Below are 22135 nucleotides of genomic sequence, written 5' to 3'. Positions count from 1 at the left end.
ATTATGTAACGTAAGAGTTAACTTGCCTTGTCATATAATGTTGTTGTCACATAATATTTTATCACATACACTACAAAAATATATGATTTTAACGAAGGTTTATTTGTTGAGGCTGTAATAACCTCTACTAAAAAAGAGAATGTCAGAGGTTTTATAAACCTCCGTTAAGTGTTAGGGGTTTTGAAATGAACCCCAGTAAAGTTTAGGTCCCACTTTACATTTTTTCATTTCTCATTTTTCGTAACTTTCTCATTTTTCGTAACTTCAAAATTTTTTTCACTTTGACTATTCAGCTTTTCTCTCTTTCTGATTGTGTACCTACGAGGAAGATGAAGTAGCTTTCACTCTTCTCTGCGTGCCTTCCACCATTCTCCCTTTCACTCCGTGTTTGACGATATTTCTCTTTTGATTTCATCTTTATAATTTCGTCTCAGTCCCATTTTGAAGATCTCATTCCGATTGTGCGTTGTTGCCCTCGATTTTTTTATTTGATTTCAGTTTCTCTCTTTCTCATGCCCTATCTCAGTTCTTTGCCTAATTCTTTCGATTTCCATAATTTATGTTTATTTCCATCTTGATTTTTGGTTTCCATAATTGGTCAACACACTTTTTCTAGCATTTGGTACCTTTCCACTACTCATCTTAATTCTTTTCATATACCTCGCGTCTTTAGTTTGTGGTTTTCATAAAGGAAAGACTGCGATTGGTTGTTCTTACATTGTTTAAGGAACCAATAGGCATAGCTTGTCATTGTTAGATACTGATTATAAGATATGCTAAAGAAATTTCATTTTCTGCATGTAGATTCATTACGAGAAAACGGGCCCTGAGATCTGCAGAGACTCGGGAGAGGAAATTGTTGCTTTGGTTGTAGGGATAGGAATTGGAGGATTAATAACAGGTGCTGGAAAATTCCTCAAGCATATCATTTTCTTTTGTGATCTGTTTCTTCACTTATTTATTTAGGAACAGGGCAAAATTATGGAATACTTCATGATTTAAAATACCTTTTTCTTTGGGACTATACTGTGAGTTTCTAATTGTGATTCCACCAACAATGTGAAATGTGAAAGTAAGAATAAAAGTGGTTTTCCCACACCCTACCATTATAATAATACATGATTTATGATTTGTGAAATATCACTACTGTTTTTTCAAATGAGAGTATGTATCTCCTTCACTACTGTTTCATAGTATTATTCATTTTTTTTTCAAATAAGAGTAAATGCAGTTGTTGGTACTCACTTGGCAAAATGTTTGAAACTTAGAGAGAACCTTAGAACACAATTGTTAAGGAATGGAGGGAGAAAGTATGAGTTTTTTAATTGCTTTAGCCGTTCTAGAATTTTGGGTCTCTGTTAGTTTGCGAGCAATTTTGGGCCCTGTTACACCATTCAAGTATGTTATTGCTTAAAATCAGAACTTAAAGGAGAGGATTCCTTCAAAATTTTATAGCTGATAACTACTTAGTACTAACTAACTGAATGAGTAATGTTTCAGCTGTATGAGTTTAGTGTACTCTTTAATTGATATAACTATAAAATGCATAATTACATATATAATTCAACTTATTTATCAATGAATTGGCATGCAGAAAAAGAAGTAAAAAATAACATATAGATAAGAAGGTTAAAAAGAAGAAAAAAAGACTACCAATAATCAATCTTCATTCTTAATTGATATAGATAATTAAATATTCCCTTTTTTTTAAAGCTTCAAGGTCCGATGTTTGGGTTTTAAATTTAAGATATTCATGTTTTAGGGAGAGTTTAAGTGTCTCTTAAACCTTTTAATTTATGACAGAAGCTGAGCATAATCTTGTTGTCTAACAGTCATACATGAAGTAGCAAATAGTCGTAGACAACTATACCAGGATATAACCATGAGATAACCAAGTATCATGTCCCTTTCTTTATTAGCTCTTCTAGTCAATATCATCTGAAAGTGTTTCCCATTCCCACTTTTGTTAATAACTTTTGATATCATTGCAGGTCCTTGGACACATCTGCTAGCATATATTGGTCGTTGGTTTCAATGAGTATTTGGCAACTATAAATAACCTAAAGAATCCTGTAAACAAGTGGCGATGTGGGGCTGCTCCAATCGTTGTATGTCTTTCTTACCATTATTTTTCTTGTATTATTTATTTTATGGTTGTTCTACTTAATTTTTCTTTATCCTTCTTATATCATTTTGATTCACTAGCAAAACTCCTTTAACAACATGACCTTGTCTTATCAAGGTTTGCTCCTCTTAGACATATAGAGCATGTAACACTAGTTATCTTAGAAAGATCCTTTGCATTTCAAGATCGTAGATGTTTCATAATTCATTCTACTCAAGAGGATTCTAATATCAACTATTAAAATTATAGTGAAAACATAAAATAGAAAAGAAAGTAAGACAAAGAGTTTCTTATTGCTACTGTCATGGACTAATTTGACACCTTGCAACCTTGTATTTTTTATTTTTAACTTACTGTAAGTTTAAGTTCGTTTCATTAAGTCATATTTCAATTCTTAACTTCTTTCTTTTAATTTCCATTCTCATGATAATCGGAGGGATGAATTCAAAGTTTGACCAACTATCCAGCCTTGTATAATTTGACGAGTTTTAACTATTAAAGTCAAACTTAATAAACTCTTAATCTATAACAACTATTTCAAGTATATATATATATATATATATATATATATATATATATATATATATATATATATATATATATTCTATTTGTGGGTGTAGTTGTAGTATTCATCACTCCTGCATGGGATATATATAAATTATAATTGATGATTCATTATAGTTGCCGATTGATGAACTATAATAATTCTACCAAATTTAAACAAATTGATGAATATATATATATATATATATATATATATATATATATATATATATATATATATTATTAGTTTAAGGATTGAAGTAGCAAATTATGTTCTATATTAAATAAAAATTAGAAAGTTGAATATAAATAAAAATAAATTTATTGTCCTTTTTAAGTTGAAAGTAGTTTGAATCCCTTTAGTTAGACTCATGATTATCTGTGATTTAGTTCGAGAAGATGTACTAGCTCATCATGTCTCGTTAATCCTCCTTTAAAAGTCCTTTTGTATCTAACTGTAGAAACTTGTGTGTGAAACCTTATATTTGGAATTGATTCATTGAATGGTGATTGTAATTGTCCCTCAGCACAAATTTGGTGGCTTTGGTGGTGATTCTACTGTTGGTGTCGTTGACAGTTGTTGGTGCTAAACATCTTTTCAATCTCATAAAAATTATCAAATGTGTGTCTTAAAAATAATTTGAGAAACCATTGAATGAGATCACACAAAGGAAAACAACTATATAATTAAAGGTATGATAAAATGAAAAATACTTTAGAGTTCTAAGAAAACTTTTTAAATATCAACATAACCAATGATTTAGAAATAACAAAAATTGTTTTAGCGAAACAAAATAGTTATTCAAATGAAATAATAATAATAATAATAATAATAATAATAATAATAGAGTAAAAAAGATAATTTTTTATATTACATAGTATTTTGACGGGTATGAGGACGGGGACGAGACAAATATGTACATCCCCATATCCATACCCATACCCAGCCAATGTCGGGATTTCTCGTCAATATTGGTACGGGTTCTAGCAATACCTACGAAGGCGAGTTTATTTGTCATCCCTACTTGGGTCACAAGCTATTATAATTATTTCGTAAAATCAATTAACTGCACTATATTCGATATCAATTTTATTTATATACTTAAAACTGAAGTTATTATTACATCAAAAGACAGATTGGGAGATGTGTGTGGTTAACTTCTCTCACTAGTATAATATTAACAATGACCGGTTTGTAAAAGATATACAAGAGTGTACACCTAACAGAAATGGGAGTGAGGAATGGTTATGAAAGTAGCTGAATAAAAGAAGTACACGGTAAAGTCAGCATATATGAGGTTTTGTAATGGAAATAGAGTGAATGACAATTACCAGTTTGTAAAAGTTTGGAAATGCAAAGCATTACCAAGTGCTCAATATTTTGCTTGGCGAGTTTTTATCAATAGAGTTACAACAAAAGACAACTTAATTAGGAGAGGAAGGACCTTAGGAAACAAAATGTGTGTAATATGCGGAATTATAAAAGAATCAATATCACACCTGTTTTTTAGTTGTTCGGTGGCTAGTCAAATTTGGAACAAGTGTGACATTTGGTCTGGGATAAATTCAGTTCACCAAAACTGTGCTAAGGAGCACTTTTCACAGTTTCACATTATAGGGTTGAACAACAAACAAAATATTGTTTGGAGATGTATGTGGTTAGCAGTTATAAGGAATATATGGAATCATAGGAATAAATCTATCTTTAGGCATTATAAAATTGATGCGGAGGAAGTGTTTACCCTAGCACAAGTAACGGTTTGGGCTTGGATCACAACAAAGTATCTAAAAATAACATTCTCTTACTCTGATTTGTGTTTTAGCCCGATCACTTGCCTTCAAACAATGCATTTATAAGTTGTTTTGAGTCTTAAGGGGTAAACTATTCTAACAATATGTCTTCTAGATCTTCATATTTAGGCTAAAACTTGCTCATCTGTTAATCAAGTTATGATATGTTTCAATCAAGTAAGTTGTGCTCATATACTTGTGCGTGTAGGTTCAATTCAAATGGAGGTATTGTGGATTTGCTTGCAGTTTAGTTGTAGGTTGTGTAATATGCATGTTGTAGCTTACAGGGGTGCTGGAAATAGGGATGTCAAAAAAATTCGTACTCGTGGGTATTTGTAGATAAAACCCGCAACAGGTAGGAAATGGGTATTGTAAATGGATACCTGCGGGTAACGTGTATTTTTTATATCTGCATATTAACGGGACGGATACGAATATCATAGTATCCATACCCGTAGATACTCGTACCCGCTATTACACTAATTTAAATTTAAAAAAGTAAAAAAATATGATTAAAATATTAATATATTGATTTTGAATGTGCTATTTTTTTTATCAATTAGTTTTAAAAAAATAATTTCTTTGTAAACTAACACTATTTAAATGAGTTATTTGGACTTTGTTTGAAATTTATGAATGTTATGCATTGTCTTTTATTTGAATTTATATTTAAAATTTGTTGTTAAATATTAATTTGTTTCTTTTTGTAAATACTCGCGGGTACCCGTGGATATTCATGGATATTAAAAAAATATACCGGTACCCGGATACCCGCACATATATGGGTACAGGTACGGAGCATATATTTATCCAACGGGTAGGGTACGAGGGAGCTACTACTCGTACCCTACCCACCCCATTGACATCCCTAGCTGGAACATGACTTTTAGGTAGGAGATTCAAGAAACAAGCATGAATGAAGCATCTATTGGTTGATACATGAAAGAAATCACTATCAGTATTGGACCAAAAGTGACTTGAGATTTTCTATGTTAAATCCGTTTTTTCATGTTTTTGTGGTAAGGTCTGGTATTGCTTTGTATGTATGGGCATGTAATGTTTTTAACTTTTGTGTTATTTGAGAATGTAAGGTTTATGCACAGTAGGCTTAGTATGGAGAGAAAACCATAAAACACTAATATTTTTGTTTTCTTTTATTTATATTGTGTATATGGGTTGAGGTAATCCAATAATCTCATTAATTTAATTTGTTTTTGTCAGATTAAAAAAACTAGTATAATATTAACAATTACCGCACAACACACATTTGTGGATAAAGAAAATAAAAAATTACATTGTAAGGTGTTGGGTATTGGGCTCCCTTCCTATGTGGAGAAAAGGCCCAAAACTTGAAAAGTTCATATCTCACTTAACCTAGTGGAGGGGGGCTATAAAATAAATAGAGAGGCAGAACAATAGAGTTAGAACACACTGAAAGCTCTAACATATAGAGGGAGAGGTAGAGGTAGAGGGAAAATTCTGTTCACGTTTTTCAGAGAGCTATAACCGTAAATTCGGCATTGCGGATTCATTCACCGTTGGATCGGGCTGGAATTTTTACAGCAGGTTCGGAACTCATTGCTCTTCATTCTGATCGGTCAGATCATTGATACGAGGTCTGAGTTGGGAGATATTAATTTCTCACTACAACAGTGATATTATAGGTTTTCCTCTCTTGTTCTTCTCTATTTTGAAAGCTTTGTTGCTTTGTTATTTGGTTGGGTGTTGGCACTAATTTGTGCTATGGATTCAGACTCTTTTGTACTCTGGTTGATCATAGTGGAGCTATTTTTTTGGTCTGGACGACTCGTGGTTTTTACCCTTGATTTGAGGGGTTTTCCACGTTAAAAATCTTGGTGCCTTTATTTGTGCCTTTGGTGATTTATTATTGTTGCTCTTTGATTGTTGCTCCTCATAGATTCTTGCAAGTTAGGGGAAATTATATCCGCTGCATTCTCTGGTATATTGTTTGTGTTGTTGTTTTTCCCATCAGAGTGGCATCAGAGCTCTTGGTTAGGCTATATTTACTTGTTTGAATGATGAAGGCAAATGCAAAAATGTTTGCTTTGAATGGTACAAATTATCATTTGTGGAAGGACAAGATGAAAGATTTATTATTTGTCAAGAAATTGCATCTTCTGGTCTTTACTACACAGAAGTCAGATTCTATGTCTGAAGAAGAATGGGACTTTGAGCACCAATAGGTATGTGGTTTTATTCGGCAATATGTTGAAGATAATGTTTATAATCATATTGCTAATGAGACACATGCCAGAGCTTTGTGGGAGATGATTGAGTCTTTGTATGCTTCTAAGTCGGGCAATAATAAAATGTATTTGTTAAATTGTTTGATGAATTTGAGGTACAGGGAGAATTCTTCTATTTTTGATCACTTAAATGAGTGTTAAGGGCTCCTAGATCAATTGTCAGGAATGGGTATAAAGTTTGATGACGAAGTTATGCGAGTATCTACGAGTAAACGGGTATCTGATGGGTAAACAAGATAAACAGGAAAATAGCACATGAACTATTAGAGTAGTCTCTGACTTTCTGTTATGGGTTGTTAAAACCGTTACTTAGCTCTATATATACTAAGTTTCTGCTTTTGCAAGTGCATTGATCAATGAAAGCTATACGTCTTTTCTCCGCTCATTACCCTTTGTTATTTTCAATAAACTCACATGGTATCAGTTTGGTAATATCCTTTTTCGTTTCCGCTTTCTTTCTTTATGCTTCTTGATCGACCATGGCTCAACCCAGCCAAAATCCTCCGGATCATCTTCTAAATCCGGCAAACCCTTTATCTCCACTCGGGTGAAAACCCAACCCTTGTTCTTGTTTCATCTCCCCTCACAGAAAACACCTTCCATTAATGGCAAATAGAAATGATGGTGGCTCTCGAAACCAAGAACAAAGAACGATTTGTCAATGACAGTCTTCCATGCCCTCCTATCAGCAATCCTTTCCACAATGCATGGCGTCGCTGCAATCGCGTGGTCATGGCTTGGCTGACACGCTCTATGAGTGCTTCAATCAAAAAGTCTGTCATGTGGATGGACACTGCTCTTGATATATGGATCGATCTTAATGGGCGCTTTTCTCATCCTGACAAATTCCGAGTGGCTGATCTTCAAGATCAAATCTTGAACTGCAAACAAGGTGATCCTAGCGTTTTTGAATATTACACACGTTTAAAAATTTTATGGAAAGAACTTGAATTGCATCAGTGTGTTCTTATCTGCACTTGTTCCGTTTCTTGTTCGTGTGGTTTGATTTCCAAATTGAACAAAGAAAGGGAGGATGATTGTGTAATTCGGTTTCTCAGAGGATTGAATGATGATTATTCCCAAGTACGTTCTCAGGTTATGATCATGGACCCCATGCCCTCTATTGTTCAGGTTTTTTCCATGATTCTCCAACATGAAAGAGAATTTCTCCCCACCCCTGTCACTACTTCATCTCAAGATGTTGTTGCGTTTTCTTTTCAATCCAATGACACTTCTAAACCTAATTCCTCCAACAAATCATCCCTTGCAAATTCCAAACCCCAGAATTCAAATAAACCCAAAAACGCTAAATTCTGTGAAAAATGCAAGAAAACCAATCACACCATCGAAACATGTTTTTGGCGGATTGGATTTCTTGTTGGTTATAAAAAGACTGGACGCTCTACCTCCTCCGGATCTAATTCCTCTGTTAGTTTGGTAGAAGCTGATTCTGATCATGCCCCACAACAATCTCAAGTGGTTGAAGCACAAATGCCTGATCAGTTTACTTTCTCCAAGGATCAATATACTTTCCCTCATTTCAGCGCGAAAATTGACGTCTGTTGTTACTGGCCCCGACGTTGGATAACGTCGGACTCTTAAAAGACTGACGTCAAGTGATGTTTGCTATTTTTCCGATGTTATTTTGACGTCACCCGATACGACGTCGGTGTTTGGGCAGACATCAAAGGTCAAAAATGTCGGACGTTAAAAGACTTTTTTGTGTTAGTGATATCATGCTCTCTTAGCTTTTCTTCAGCAATCAAACCTTGGTTCCGCTTTTGTCAACACTGCCCAAACCTCTGTTAGTTCTTCCTCAAGTAGCATTTCCAATTCTTCCCCCTGGATTCTGGACAGTGGTGCCACTGACCACATCTGTCCATCCAAAAATATTTTCCATTCTTTAACACCTATTACACCCATACATATTAAATTGCCTAATAATACTATTATTATTGCTTCCTTTTTTGGCACCATTTATATTGGCAATTTAACCCTTAAAACCGTCTTGTATGTACCAAACTTTGTTGCTTCTCTTATTTCCATTCCTAAACTTCTTTCCTATATTGACTACAATGTTGTTTTTTGTGATAAAACTTGTGCCATTATACAGAAATCAACATTTCAGATGATTGGTGCAGCTAAGCAACGTTGTGGCTTATTTTACCTTCAATATCCAAGTGCTTTAGATTCATGTGATTCACATTCTAATACTGATTGTGTTGTACCTAAGTATGCTACTATTGTCTCTCAAAATAAGCCCATGTTATGGCATCTTAGACTAGGACATACATCCAACAGAATCCTGAAACATTTATCGAGCATACATAATGAAATTCTTTTTTATTGTACTCAACCTTGTGATACCTGTCACTTTGCAAAACAAAAGAAATTACCTTTTTTTCATAGTACAAGGAAAAGTGTTAGATTCTTTGAATTAATTCATGTGGATATATGGGGCCCTGTTGCCACATCTTCTATTGATGGTTTCAAATATTTTTTGACAGTGGTAGATGATTTCACCTGTTTTACATGGATACACCTTTTAAAGTTGAAATTTGATGTAAAAACCATTTTGCCCTCATTCATTCTCCAAATAGAAAATCAATTCAATACCAAATTACAACATCTTCGTTCTGACAATGGCAAGGAATTCATTTTACATGATTTTTTTCAAATAAAGGTATTTTTCATGAAACAACATGTGTTGAAACTCCACAACAAAATAACATTGTTGAAAGAAAACATCAACACCTGTTAAATGTTAGTCGAGCATTGTTATTTCAAGCCCATCTACCAACCTGTTTTTGGTCCTTTGCTGTCAAACATGCTACACACATCATTAATAGGCTCCCCAATCCCTTTTTAAAACTAAAATATCCATATGAATTACTTCATGGCAATCCTCCAGATTTCACAAATTTACGTATTTTTGGTTGTTTAGCTTTTGCTTCTACTATACTTAGTGGCAGGACCAAGTTTGACAAACATGCTATCAAAAGCATTTTTCTTGTGTCATTTTATTTGAAGACCAGTCAAGCAAGTTAAATAGTTTGGATTCATAAGTAGCTAACTGTAATTACATTGTTGGTCCATAACAAGTACATGTAAGTTTATATGTATAAAAAAGATTAATTTTGCAAGTTTTGTTAAACTTGTACAAAAAGTCTGCTCCAACTCCTCACTTATTTGTACTTGGATCACCATATATGTTTGACATGTTTTGTGTCATTTGTTTTGGAGTTTAGTTAAGCCAATTAATTACCACTAAGTTTCAACCGGTAATAGGTTCAACAGAACAAACGTTTCAGAAAACTTTTTGCTGACACTATCCTCCCTAAAAAAGAAAAAATTGAAAATTGTTATAGAAAGAACATCCCATTTTCATTTTACAGACAACTAAAGATTCCAACTATAAATACTTGGCTATGCGAGGTTGTATAAGTTCTGATAGTGGGAAAATTTTGAGAAAAAATTGGATGAACTTTGAGACAAATGCATAGGAAATGAAGTGGATTATCATGATAATCCTGAAAGGAGTTTTTCATTTATACCAGTAAATAAATTGATTTAATATCCTAAAATTAGCTTTGAGCCTATAATTAAATTTTTTTGCAGATATATAAAGTTGGGAATTAGTGAAAAAAACATTTTTCATGAGTTCCATCCTGATACAAAAGACTTGTTTAATGTTACTGTATTAGTTTGTGAAAAGCTAAGGGATTGGAATCAACGACATAAGCGGCATGTTAGTTGTGATTTAAAAAAATAGTTTAAAATTTGTAGTCTTCAATGAGGGTAATTAGTCTCTTCATTATTCTTTGAACTTGGGCCTTTAAATGTACTTGATACATGTTATGATAATTCTTGGTGAGAAATTAAGTGATGAGGAGGTGGAGTGGATGACTAAAGAAGTAAATTCTAAGTATAAATGATTTTTTTTATTTGAATTTTAATTTTATAAATACTTGCAATAGTTTTTTAGTAGTTGAAATTGATATTTTTGTAGTTGCTGTTTCTAGTTAATTCTAATGGTATTAATCCCGTTTCAGTTTTAAATACTCATTTTAGTAGTCTTCTAGAGTAGTTTATCAAGTGGCACAGAGGAAAAATTTAAATTTCTGCATAATTTTTAGTAGTTATTTTTATTTCCATTAACCTTTTGCTATTTTTAAGTGTGCATGAATTAGTTGATAGTTTGTCATAGTTGTTTTAAGCCTGTGTAGTTTTAAGTTCTGTTTGTACTGGTTTTAGCTAGTCTCTTAGGTTCATAGGTCATATTTTAGATTTCATGCTTTCTTAAATAGATAGAAGTAAAATTATGTAGCTTTTTTCGTTTTTCTTTGAAGTTGGCTACATGTTATGTGATTTCTCATACTTAAGATGGTTGCATCAAAAATCGATTTCTCGTAATCTATTCAAGGAAGCGATGTCAAAGGATGTAATGGAGAAGATAATCTTCTCTTTCTTTGATTTGCATGAACCAATTTTCTATAGTAAGCAAATCATCTCACATTATACAGTTATTGTCATTTAATTTCTGTTAGACAAATTTAAATTCAACATTCACATTTCTGTTTAGATATTTATTATGAATATTGCTCATGCTGCCAAGGGCCTTAAATTTCTTCACTAATGAAGTTGACGTAATATTCAGGACCTCAAAACTTCTAATATTTTACTTGATTCTAGTGAAATAAGATTGATCATACAAGCTAGAGATAAGTTTATTAGTTAGTCCTGAGTTTCTAAAATTTGTTTTTGTGAATGACAGAGTTATAATCCAAAACTCTCTAATAATGGGTTGACAAAAAATGGACCAGAAGGTGACAAGAGTCATGTTTCTACAAGGGTGATGGGCACCTTTGGCTACATTGCTCTTGATTATATTGCCACAGGTATTAAGCTTTTCAAAAATGGATGTGTTGTCTGAAAAATTAGTTCATAAACAGTTTAAGGAAAAAGTGATCCTTTATATTATAACCATTGACATTTTTTCAATTGTGTATATTGTGAAGGTCACCTAAGGACAAGGAGTGACAAATATAGTTTTGGAGTTCTTTTAAGCTTGAGAGAAGAAGAACCTGCAACAGCGACAACATGATGAAGACCTTTGAGATCAAGGAGAAGAAGAATAGCAAAATTTGTCACAATTTCAAGAATATCCAATTTTTCATGACTTTTATATGTATTATTAGTATTATTAATGTATCTTGTTATCTCATCAAACACATACAAGAATAAAAACAAAAATACAATTTATTAGCATTTTTTAGTTAATATGTTTTGTGGAAATAGAAAATAATGTATTTCATCAATTAAACATGGATTCCTTTTAGTAAAAGTTAAAAATTAATAAATTTTATATATAAATTAACACATAATTGGATAATCATGAAAAAATATTCATGTGTCAACTTAGGTAGACTTGTACAAAAAGTCTTCTCCAGTTCCTCACTTATTTGTACTTAGGTCAATAAATATGTTTGACAAGTTTTGTGTCATTTTTTTTTTGGAAACCAGTCAAGTTAATTAATTAGTTTGGGTTCATAACTTGTTAATTGTAATTACATGGGTGGTCTATAACAAGTACATGTAAGTTAGGTGTGTACGAAAAAAATACTAATTTTACAAGTTTTGGTAGACTTGTACAAAATGTCCTTTCCAACTCCTCACTTATTTGTACTTGGGTCACCATATATGTTTAACAGGTATTGTGTCATGTTTTTTAGAGACTAGTCAAGTCAATTAATTATTTGGGTTCATAACCAGTTAAATGTAATAACATTGGTGGAACATAACAAGTACATGTGAGTTGTGTACAGAAAAAATTAATTTTACAAGTTTTGGTAGACTTGTGCAAAAAGTCTTTTTCAACTCCTCACTTATTTGCACTTGGGTAACTAGATATGTTTGACAAGTTTTGTGTCATTTTTTTAGGAGACCAGTCAAGCTAGTTAATTAGTTTGGGTTCATAACCAATTTATTATAATTACATTGGTTGTCCATAACATGTACATGTAAGTTGGTATGTACAAAAAAAATTAAGTTTACAAATTTTGGTAGACTTGTACAAAAAGTTTTTTTCAGCTCCTCCTTTATTTGCACTTGGGTTACCATATATGTTTGATAGGTTGTGTCATTTTTATTGGATATCAGTCAAGCAAGTTAATTAGTTTGAGTTCACAACCATTTAATTGTAATCACATTGGTGGTCCATAAGAAGTAAATGTAAGTTGGTTTTGAAGAAACAATTAATTTTACAAGTTTTGGTAGACTTGTACAAAAAGTCTTTTTCAGCTCGTCATTTATTTGCATTTGGGTCACCACCATATATGTTTGACAGGTTTTGTGTCATTTTATTTGAAGACCAATCAAGCAAGTTAAATAGTTTGGATTCATAAGTAGCTAATTGTAATTACATTGTTGGTCCATAACAAGTACATGTAAGTTTATATGTATACAAAATATTAATTTTGCAAGTTTTATTAGACTTATACAAAAAGTCTTCTCCAACTCATCACTTATTTGCAATTGGATCACCATATATGTTTGACAGGTTTTTGTAAAACTAATTAAGGATCTTTAAGATTTATGATTCTCACACGATAAAACATAATAGAGCACTAACCTTGATCCATGGGAGATCCTGTGAATATGCGTTCTTCAAATTTATAATCTTGTGTGCTCTTCAACCACCGTTATCCAATCTATCTCTTTGTCTTTCTTTCTCTTCTCACACGTTCTTGATGAGTTACTGTGAAAGGAACCTTATGGCCAGAGACAAAACCTCAATCCCTTTTATAAACCAATGTCCATCAAGTTGATTTTTATTTTATCTTTATCTTTATTTTATTTTATTATCACTTCTCATAATAATAACCAATAAGTCTTTAGATTTTATTAAATTACAATTGGGCCCATCATAATATTTCAAATGAGTCACTAATAGAATTAATTCGTCAATTAATTCTAACATTCTCCCACTTGACTTATATGATGCCATAACTTTATTTGATTTAATACATAAACATAATGCGCATTAAAAGAACTTGCATAAATTGGTTCCATCATTATTCATAATTAAAGATATAGAAATAATAAGAGTCATGACGATCACACATCATTTGGTCGACATGATCCCTTCCATGTACTACTATATCATCCCTTTCTCCTTAATATGACCTTAAAAACGAGAAGTCCATAATGGGTTCAAACATAATGTCATTTTACAAAGCAATAACATAACATAATTTGTTTTCTTCATCATAATTTGCATGCATAAACATAAAGAAGAAAACACAGATTTCAGAAATTTATACATTAGGGAGCTCAAAGTGTCACATAAACATTAAAAACATTCACATTCAACATTTAACATTCACTAGTAGACATAATGTCCATATTCTTGACATGACTAGCATACAATTTGGGCGGTAACCCTTTTGTTAAAGCGTCAGGAATCATAAGATCTGTACTAATATGTTTTATTGACACTTTACGTTTCTGAACTTCTTCTTTAACGGCAAAGTATTTCAACTCCATATGCTTAGCACCTTTAGAATACTTGTCGTTTTTAGAAAAGAAGACTACTGCGAAATTATCACAATAAATTTTCAGCAGCTTGGAAATACTGTCGACTATTCCAAGTCCTGAAATAAAGTTCCGTAACTAATTAGCCTGAACTGCGGCCTCAAAGCATGCCACAAATTCAGCTTCCATGGTGGATGCAGCAATGACAGACTGCTTCGCACTTTTCCATGAAATCGCTCCTCCGGCTAAAAGATACACATAACTAAATGTAGACTTTCTTGTATCCACACAACTGGCAAAGTCTGAATCTGTATAACCTATCACCTCAAGGTGATCAGATTTTCTATAAGTAAGCATGTGATTCTTTGTTCCTTGTAGGTATCTTAAAACTTTCTTTGCAGCTTTTCAATGCTCCAGTTCTGGATTACTTTGGTATCTACCAAGCATACCAACTGCAAAGCTAATATCTGGCCTCGTACATGTTTGAGCATACATCAAACTCCCAACAACAGATGCATAAGGGATATTTTCCATCTGTTTCCGTTCCAAATCATTCTTTGGACATTGCATGAGACTAAACTTGTCTCCTTTCTGTATTGGAATAGGAGATGCTGAACATTTATCCATTCTGAATCTCTCTAAAACTTTATTAATATATGCATTCTGAGACAAACCTAATAGTCCTTGTGATCTGTCACGAAATATTTATATTCCTATCACATAGTATGCCTCACCCATATCTTTAATTTCAAAGTTATTAGAGAGAAACCTCTTAGTCTCACTTAATAGACCAAGATCATTAGTCGCAAGAAAGATATCATCAACATACAGGATCAGAAATATAAACTTACTCCCACTGACCTTCAGATATATACACCGATCAATGGTGTTTTCTTTAAATCCAAAGGACACAATAGTATCATTGAACTTAAGATACCATTGCCGAGAAGCTTGTTTAAGTCCATATATCGATCTCTTAAGTTTACACACCATGTGTTCCTTTCATTCTTCAGTGAAACCCACCGGTTGATCCATATAGACATCCTCTTCTAAATCCCCATTCAGAAAAGCAGTTTTAACATTCATTTGATGCAACTCAAGATCATAATGAGCTACTAATGTCATGATAACTCTAAAAGCATCTTTCTTAGAAACATGCGAAAATGTTTCCTTATAGTCAATGCCATCTTTCTGAGTAAAACCTTTGGCAAAAACACGGGCCTTGTAACGTTCAATATTTCCTTGAGAGTCACACTTAGTCTTAAAGACCCATTTACACCCAACTCTCTTGAATCCTTCTGGCAATTCCACAAGGTCCCATACGTCATTATATGTCATTGACTATAAGGAAACAGGCGAAAATGTTTCCTTATAGTCAATGTCATCTTTCTGAGTAAAACCTTTGGCAACAAGACGGGCCTTGTAACGTTCAATATTTCCTTGAGAGTCACACTTAGTCTTAAAGACCCATTTACACCCAACTCTCTTGCATCCTTCTGGCAATTCCACAAGGTCCCATACGTCATTATATGCCATTGATTTAAGCTCATCTTTCATGGCCTCTAACTACTTATCAAAATTATCACCATTAATGGCTTCTGAAAAAGAAATTGGATCATTATCAATACTTAAGTCATTTTCTGACTCTTGTAGATAAACCACATAGTCATTTGAAATAGCAGACTTTCTATCTCTGTGAGACCTTCTTAATACTATTTCTTGTGGTTGTTCTACTATTGGTTCATTATTAACTTCGGGATCATTAATTTGTTGTTCTTCTTGATTGTTGTGAGTTTCTACAACATGTGGAACAACAACTCTTGATAAATAAGTACTAGGTATAGGAACAACAACTCTTGATAAAGAAGTACTAGGTATAATATTTCAAATGAGTCACTAATAGAATTAATTTGTCAATTAATTCTAACAGTTTTGTGTCATTTGTTTTGAAGTCTAGTTAAGCCAATTAATTACCACTAAGTTTCAACTGGTAATAGGTTCAACAGAACAAACGTTTCAGAAAACTTTTTGCTAACACTATCCTCCCTAAAAAAGAAAAAACTGAAAGTTATTATAGAAAGAACATTCTATTTTCATTTTACAGACAACTAAAGATTCCAACTATAAATACTTGGCTTTGCAAATATGCATTCCAAGTACTGATTTAACATTTGACCATTAAAAACACCTGATTTACTTACAAGATTACTGAAGCACTAGAACTTGGCTTTTTAAAGCACAAACCAACATTATATTTCGTAAATTTGGCAAGACTTGTTGAATAGCTCATTTTTGCTCCAAAGGCAAAGCTGAGAGTGCCCATCGTCCCCAAAAAATGAATAGCAAGGGAGTGGGTTAAACCAAGAAGAAGCATAGAGTCACCAAGAAGAAGCAAAAATAAAAATTCTAGGCTACATTTGAACCAACACCGCTCTCTCCTTTCCAAGCTCGCAATCAAGGTTGGGGAGAATGAGGTGAATGGTTGGAAAAAAGTTACGATCAAAAGACTTCGAGGAACTTTCGAAAGTTAGAGCACTTCTTCATTGCCGACTTGCTCCACTATATCCATATGGAGAGACTACATAACAAGTTGAGTTTGGATTGTTAAAAAAAATTAAAAATTAAAAATTAGAAAGCCACGTTAGGGAGTAACAAAGTAATCAAATTTTGGTAGTCATTACATCATTTTCTTTATAATAAATATAAAAAAGAAAATTGAATTATTACACTACAATAATCCTTGAAATGACTTGTCAGAAGATACCGTCAACAGAAAATCAAACACTAAAAATAATACTTTAAATGACTTGTCAGAAGATACTGTCAGAAAAAATAATAATCAAGCAACACAACAATAATTCTTCAAATGACTTGTCAGAACGTACCGCAAAGAAAAAGAGAATTTTATTATTTAATAGTACTTTTATAATTTATATAATAAGTTTTAGGTCGATAAAAAATGAGATGAATTTATAATATATAAATAAATATAATATTATTTTATAAATGAATTTGTTAAAGTTGAATTATATTTAAAATTTATATTTTAATATAATATCAAACATACTAATAGATTTTATCATAACAAAATGGATTAATTTTATTGTTTCACCTACTCTCATAGTATTATCATACTAGCGATTAATTATACGTGGAAAATATTATGAAGTGCAATTGTCCTTGTATCACATTCCACAAAACAAACAGAAAAAAGACTTAAGTCGTGTATAATGGGATGGTCCCTTATACCACATTTTCCAAACAAAACAAAAAGATTCGTCACATTACAGTAAATACAACCACATATCGAGCACATTTCATGTTCAATCCACCTCAACTCAATTTACTTGGTACGCGTATTTTATTTTAATTTTACTTTTTACATTTTATTATTTTTTATTATAACAATATTTGTATAAAAAATTAATTATATTCATATATTTTTGGTATAATTACTGATTTAGTCCTCTAATTTTTTGATTTGGTTCAATTTGGTCATCTTATTATTGGTTTGTTTAATTTAGTCTCCCAATTATTTAAAAATGTTCAATTTGGTCATTTTTCGTCAAGTTGGAGTTAACATCGTGTCCGTATAGGACACATGTCAAGTTTTGAATTTTTTTTTTTTGAATTTTTTTTGAATTTTTATTTTAAAAATTTATAAACTACCACGTGTCAGGTTACCGTCGTGCCATGTGGTAGTTTACCATCTTGACACGTAGTAGTGGTAATAGTTGTTTTCAGTTTACTTTCCTATTTAAATCTTTAGTTCAATCCAGTACTCTTATTTTGTAAAATGATCCAATTTTATCCTCTCTAATTTGAGATCAAATTATTAAATAAGCTTAATTACAGTTTATATATACATATATAATGTTACAATCATTTTTTTTAATATATACATCAAATCACTCTACCTAAATATACAAATTATTTTATTTTTTACATTATTACCTTTGTAATTTTTTACACTTGTAAAAAATAAAATAATTTGAGTATTTAGGTGTAGTGATTTGATGTATAAATTCAAAAAAATTATTTTAAAATGTATATACAAGTTATAATTAAGCTTATTTACTAATTTGGTATCAATTTGAAAAGGACAAAATTGGATCCTTTTAAATAAATATGGTACTAAATTGAACCAAAAATTTAAATAGAGGACTAAATTGAAAAAACACATGTCATGATGATAAATTGCCACGTGACATGATGATAACATGACATGTGTCAGTTTATAAATTTTTAGAAAAAAAAAATGAAAAATTTCACGGCTTGACATGTGTCCTGTATGGATACGATGTTAACTCCAATTTAACGAAAAGAACCAAATTGAAACCTTTTAAATAATTGAAGAATTAAATTAAACCAACCAATACTAAAAGGACCAAATTGAACCAAACAAAAAAAATTAGGAACTAATAACTAATTATATCTATATTTTACTATCCTAAAATAATTTGAACACATTAACTCAACATTTCGCGTGTTTCCGATAGTTTTAAAAGATAATGGATAAGGCTACCGTATTTAGCACCCTTAAAGATGTCTAAAATATTAATAAATTTAAATAACTAAACTATTACAATATAAAAGCAATATAAGAAAATAGGGCTCATTAAAGAAATATATAAAAATCGATACTATTTTAAACTAGAAGAGGTTTATTATAATTATAAATATTTAATTGGAAATAATAATATAATACTTATTTTATTTTATAATTGTAAAACACCATTTGGACGGATCATATATACATCTATATATAAATCTGAAAATGTATATACCGAATCATATGATCTACTCATAAACACAATATTTATTGGTTGGGAATTTAAGTATGAGTCTAAGTCTCATACTGAGTAAAACTGAGAGAAAGTGAGCACTATATAAGAATGAAGACTCATAAACTTATTGTTTTAAGGTTTTGGATTAAGAGTCATGTCAATCTCTTATGTGTGGATTGTCCTCATGTCTCATTGATGTTGTATCTTCCCGGTAATCTCTTCTCTCAAAAGACCCAACAGTGGTATCAGGGGCAAAGGTTCGTGTGGTGATCAGCTCAGACAATTGTATTGAAAGTCTTCCTAACAATGTGAGTCAGTTAAGTTAAGTGTGTCTCGTTAAGATGAACGTCGATACAAGTAAAGGCTACTCCTGGCTTAAAAAAAATACTTCCGCTCGAGGGAGAAGTGCCAATGTGAAGGGACTCACACTTGAATGAAAGATTGTTAAGAATTCAAGTGTGAGTCTAAGTCTCACGTTGAGTAAAGATGAGAAAGTTGAGTACCATATAAGGATGAAGACCCCATAAACTCATTGTCTTAAGGTTTTGGATTAAGAGTGATGTTAATCCTTTGTATGTGAGTTAAGCTCATATTTCATTAGTGTTATATCCCTTGATGATCCTCTCTCGAAAGACCCAACATAACATAATCCACTTAGACATGGTCAAAATATGAAAATGTTGTATTCGGATATTTGTTAATAATCCACGTCCAAATTTTGATTTTTTGTTAGGATAAATATTTTCTGAACAACAAGTTTATAATTTTAAACTATGATATTATTTATTTAAGTCCAAATATTTTATGTGATTTTTTTAGTGTAATGTTTCAAAAAAAATGTTACAAACAACATAAACATTATAATAAAAGTGAATTACACGACCCAATTAAAAAACGGAAATCTAATATAATTTTTTTTCAATATTGTTTGAGTTTCAATTTCATATAATCTTTATTATGTTTATACTATAAAAACAAGAAGTGAACATTATTTTATTTAGATAGTATCATGTAAGTTAATAATAAAAACAAGAAGTTTAGAATCACTTTATTAATAGAGAAATAAAATAAACACAAGGAAACATACAGACAATACACTCATGCCCTTTAACCCCGATTACACCCACACTCTCGAAAGCTCTTATTACAACAGTATAAGAAATAAGAAAAGTCAAATATAAGCTTGAAGTGTCTTTGACACAACACAAAGAACATCATGTACTTTAGACCCATTATATAGTCACTAACACTTACTCCCTTGGTTGTCTTAGGCGATATGGGACTTTTCAAGACATGTTATTTTCATCAGCCCAACATTCTCCACCCTGATTAAAATAAACACATCTTCATTGTCTATACCAGCAATCATACTCCACCATAAGGGGTATCACTTGGAATCAAGTTGTCCCGAGAATTTCCACTTGAAATCAAACTATCCCAAGAATTTCACTAGGAATCAAACCATCTCAAGAATTTCCATTTGAAATCAAACCATCCCAAGAATTTCCACTCCGAATAGTCATCCCAAGAATTTCCATGCACCTTGCATCAATGCTAACTCATGCTCGTGTATAATCACCACACATATTGCATAAATGTTAGTCAATGCTTGCACATAAACATTATACACCCTTTTTCGGAACCATGTCGTAACCCACGACGTAAAACCACAAAACATTGCGAAAAGCTGTTAAGACTTTGGCAAGTGTACCAAGTCATGCAAGTAGTAACCGGTAAGACCGGGATATCGTTTCCCAAGAGACTCGTGTATACTAAGTATTTGCGCAATTAGTGACTAATTTAAACTAATGAATAAATTCATAATTTGGGTTTTTTTTGTATGAAATTAAATTTTGCATAAATAATTAAAATTGAACTTTGGAAGTTAAAGGCACTTAGTAATGGAAAAGGTTAGAAATGAAATGACTTGATATTGCCGGGGTTAGAATTCACCAACTATGCTCTCATGCAACTACAATTTAAACATCCTCTTCATTAATATGCTAATGCCAACCCACAATATTACTCAAACCCTAATTCCTTAAAAGATTGAGCCTAAATTTCCTTATTAAAAATCAATTCCTTGAACTCCTAATAAGCAAATTTGATTTATGCACAAAGGTTTAAGACAACCAATGGGTCAAGCCCCATTTCTAGGTACAAGCTCCATTGAGTTTTCTTATTGCAAATCTAGGTTTCAAAAGATATTTCCACATCCAATGAACCAAAAATCATGCAAGAGATGGCTAAATCAATGCAAGCTTTAAGTGAAGAAATAAGAAGACTAGCAATTAATGAAAGAGTCATATATATAATCAATACATTTGCATTTACACAAGAGTTTCGTGGCTACATCTAACCCCAACAAAAAATGGGTTTAGCTCTCCATTGCCATGGAGAGCTCAAGCTTAAAAATAGAAGAAAAGGAAGAGAAAGAGATACAAGGAGGAAGATGGAGCTGTTCCCACAAGCCCTAGCACTCCTCCAAGCTCTCCAAATGTGTTCTTCGTGCCTCCAAAATGCCAAAGATCCTTTTCCCCTCGCGAAAACAGAAGAAAAGGAGCCAACTTGCCACATCAGTGAACATTGGCGCCTGGCGGAAGGGTCTCACCGCCAGGCGGTATCGAGCAAACAGGGGGCAAAACTGGCAGCTACCGCCCGGCGGTGTCCAGTTACCGCCAGGCGGTTCGTAACAGGGGCGCCTGGCTGGCGCTTGGTTGGCGCTTGACTGGCGGTCTGTTCCGCCTGGCGCTTGCTTCGTGTCGCCAGGCGCTTCCTGTTGACATTTTTCTCCTTCTCCTTGCTATCTCGGGTCACTCATTAATCTGGATTTTTGGACAAAGCTTCCCATCTACAAAAAGGACACAAAAAATGGGGATTAGTGGTATATTTAGATAAATGTAACCCAAAATGTATTTATTTACAAAAGTAAGGTAAAATTGAGGATTAAGTAGGTTAAAAGCTTTGGAAGAGATGATTTTGCTAATGAAATATAGCTTGGATAATGGTAAAAATTAACATTATCAAAAGCCACAAATAGAACATCTGCACTTCGGAGCCACCGTGTCGTTTGACTCCCTCGTCGGAGA

At 32.3% G+C, this 22135-nt stretch overlaps 1 long non-coding RNA gene and 1 pseudogene across 2 annotated transcripts; both read left to right on the top strand.

The window, feature by feature from the left end:
- Positions 1-219: 219 nt before the first annotated feature.
- Positions 220-12008, top strand: LOC146887245 (uncharacterized). Of its 2 annotated transcripts, none has more exons than XR_014994302.1 (5): positions 220-461; positions 805-901; positions 1992-2108; positions 11501-11624; positions 11745-12008. It is a non-coding gene; the product is annotated as an uncharacterized LOC146887245 (long non-coding RNA). The 2 variants fall into 2 exon arrangements; XR_014994303.1 differs by lacking the exon at positions 220-461 and adding an exon at positions 470-622.
- LOC146887246 (uncharacterized) lies at positions 6674-9077 on the top strand (annotated as a pseudogene).
- Positions 12009-22135: the final 10127 nt, after the last annotated feature.

The sequence above is a fragment of the Vigna unguiculata genome, chromosome 4 (genome assembly GCF_037176805.1).
Source record: "Vigna unguiculata cultivar grain cowpea cultivar isolate G323 ecotype 2 chromosome 4, ASM3717680v1, whole genome shotgun sequence".
Taxonomy (NCBI): domain Eukaryota; kingdom Viridiplantae; phylum Streptophyta; class Magnoliopsida; order Fabales; family Fabaceae; genus Vigna; species Vigna unguiculata.
This window is presented reverse-complemented; position numbering and strand designations above follow the sequence as displayed.